This window comes from Molossus molossus, unplaced genomic scaffold, assembly GCF_014108415.1.
Source record: "Molossus molossus isolate mMolMol1 unplaced genomic scaffold, mMolMol1.p scaffold_m16_p_10, whole genome shotgun sequence".
Lineage (NCBI taxonomy): Eukaryota > Metazoa > Chordata > Mammalia > Chiroptera > Molossidae > Molossus > Molossus molossus.
In genome coordinates this window covers 73442290-73445068 of record NW_023425345.1, presented here as the reverse complement: position 1 = coordinate 73445068, position 2779 = coordinate 73442290, and positions in this window count along the sequence as shown.

Below are 2779 nucleotides of genomic sequence, written 5' to 3'. Positions count from 1 at the left end.
CTCCATCAATCTTTTTTTCTTTTGAGAGTGCTAGGAGGTGGTAGGTGGGGCAGGGGCTAAAGTAGGGAAGAGGCTTGGTGCTCTCTTCAGGGTGGAGCGCATGCTCTCATCCTGTCCTGTGCTCTGCTCCCCACAGGTGGTATCAGTGGGTGCCTGCATTACAGGAAGAGACCAGGGCAGATAAGCAAGCCAGCCCACTGGCCTGACAAAGACAGAAATACCTACCGTGCTGTTATCTCTCCTTTTCCTCATCTATCCATTTCTGTGTGTTCTCTTCTTCCCCTTTGTTTCCTGAAAGCCAACACGCTACAGTGTTAGCCCACCATGGGATTCCCCCTCGGCTGAACTCTCCCTGTAGCGTGCTGCAGATCCCATTTTCCAGCCACACGCCATCTCCACCTGGCCACATCGCTCAGAGTCTCTCAGAAAAGACCTCTACTTTTGGCCATACCCAAAGAAAGGGTGGCTGCCCACACAGGCTAGCTTTCTACTATGCCAAGGGCAGGTGTCTCCATCTCTTCCTCATTGCCAAGTGCAGATGTGGATTCACCCAACCCCTTCTTTCTCTTTCTCCCCATCTCTGAGGTGTACTGCCTTCCTGCTGAAGACTCTCCACTGACTCACAAGGTAAGAAAATAGCTAGAGGCCACGAAACTCCCAGGTCTCCAAAAGTGGAAAGTGAGATTTATTATTGTTGAAGAAGCTTGTGTGAAACTGACCCTCTCTTTGCTGACTGTGCTTATTGAACATATTATGCTTAAATTATTTTACTTAGAAATGTAATGGGTAGATGTGTAAAGCCCTGCTTCCCCAGACCCATTTCTATATCTTGAAGAGATGCGTGACCTATGCAAGTTCTGAGACATGGCCTCAAGAGCAGCTCTGTAGTAAGATTGTTGGGTTCAAGTCCTCACTCTTAACAATCAGAGGAGCTTGAACAAGATATCCAACTTTTCAAGTGCTGTTTCCACATGGGTGAATTATAAGTAATTATACTGGCCTCACAAGGTGGTTGTGAGGAGTGAATGAGATAGTATGTGTCATGCTCATAGCCCAGTCCCTGGCCCACAGTAAGTGCAGAGGAGTTCTGAAGAGAATAGATGGAGGTAAGAGCCTTAGAAGGAATCCCAAAAGTTAATCCGAAGTTACAACAGAATCTTTTAGATTGTGAGGGCAAGGAGAAGCTGGAGCAGGAGGGTTATCTTTGATTTGATGCAGATGGAGTCTTATCAGAAAACAGAGTTCTGGAATCCTTACTAGTTTAATCATTTTGTACTTCTAACAAGTTCCTTTTTATTTTCCTTTGGCTTTTGGTGAAAATCCCATGGAGGAGGTTGGTCTGCCCCAGCGGTGCTAAGGCAAACAAAAGGGAAGTGGAGCAGGGTGTGTAGCAGATGGTAACCAGGTGGGGTAGAGAGGAGAAGGGCAGATGGTACCAGGAATCCAGGTAAGGATACACAAGGCAGAGAGAGTGGCAGCTCTCCTTCAGCCCCTCAGGGAGTCCCCTTCTAGAGTCCTATCCTGCCACCGCCTGAAGGGTATGGTATTTTGTCACCCATCCACTACCACCGTTTACATCTCTAACCAGGCCAAAGATGTAGTCCATGAAAAAAAATCCCATGGATTGCTCAGTGTTGGGATTTGCTGTGGGGTTGCTGTCACCCTGACTACCCTTCATTGGCTGGATATGAAAGGAAATTCCCCCTGGCCTGTGGTTTCCTGTGTAATTCATTCTCTCCAGGGTTCCTGTCTCCTCCCCATACTCTCACAGTTAAGCTTTTGAGAAAGGAAGTAAGTTTTTGCCACCTAGAAGGAAAGGAGATGAAGTAGGGGAATCCAGGGTCTCTGAGCTGCAAAAGAGAATGGCCAGGTCTTCTAGTTGAGTCTTTGCTACTTGACCCTCTTCCTCTTGCTTTGCCTTCCCCAACCATACACCTGTATCTGCATCTGTCACTACACTGCACCCAGTCCACCTTTTCCTCCATCAGGCTACTGTGCTGGGTGGTCACCCTAACTAGGATCCTGCAGAACCAGGGTCTCCATGTGAATGGGACCTGGGCCCAATGCTACAACCACACCTAGTTAGATTGGTGGCTCACCTGCAACTAAATGTCTTGTCGTGGGGTGGAGGGCTGGCACCAACTCTACTAGAGGACGCTAGGCCATTGACTTGTCCATCAAGGTGGATGACAATATGTAGGTGGCTGTGCCCAGCCTGCATTGGCTGCTGGCCCAATACCACCCCACCCAGCCCTCTCCCAAGGCAAACACTTTTGGCTGCACATGAGGAATGAACAGCAGGACTGGCTACATGCTGAAGCAGGAGTTGTTGCAGCTGTTGGAGGCAGCACTGGCCACAGGATGCTATGGCCTCAGTGGTCCTGTAGGTGACATGGAAGTGGGCAAATGTCTGCATTGGCTGGGCATGGAGTTCATGGACATCAAGGACCTCTGTGGCCGGGAGATCTTGCACCCTTTCCCTCTTGGCCAAGAGAAGGACCCCTACTATAATAATTTCTACTTCTGGTACCAGGTACTCAAGATGAGCAGGCAAGCCTGGGACAGTCTTCCACTGGCTGGCCCTGGACCCCTTACCAGGTGCTCAACAGATACTACCCAAGTAATCTGCCCAAGGCAATTGGGCTATGAAGTGGAAGGACTAGTTTCAAAATCAGATCTGACTCCAAAGTTCCTGCTCTTAACCAAAACCATCTTCTCATTTCTTCAAGCAGCCCCCTCTTCCTGTCCTCTGCTCTAAACTCCATACTCTAATTCCCCA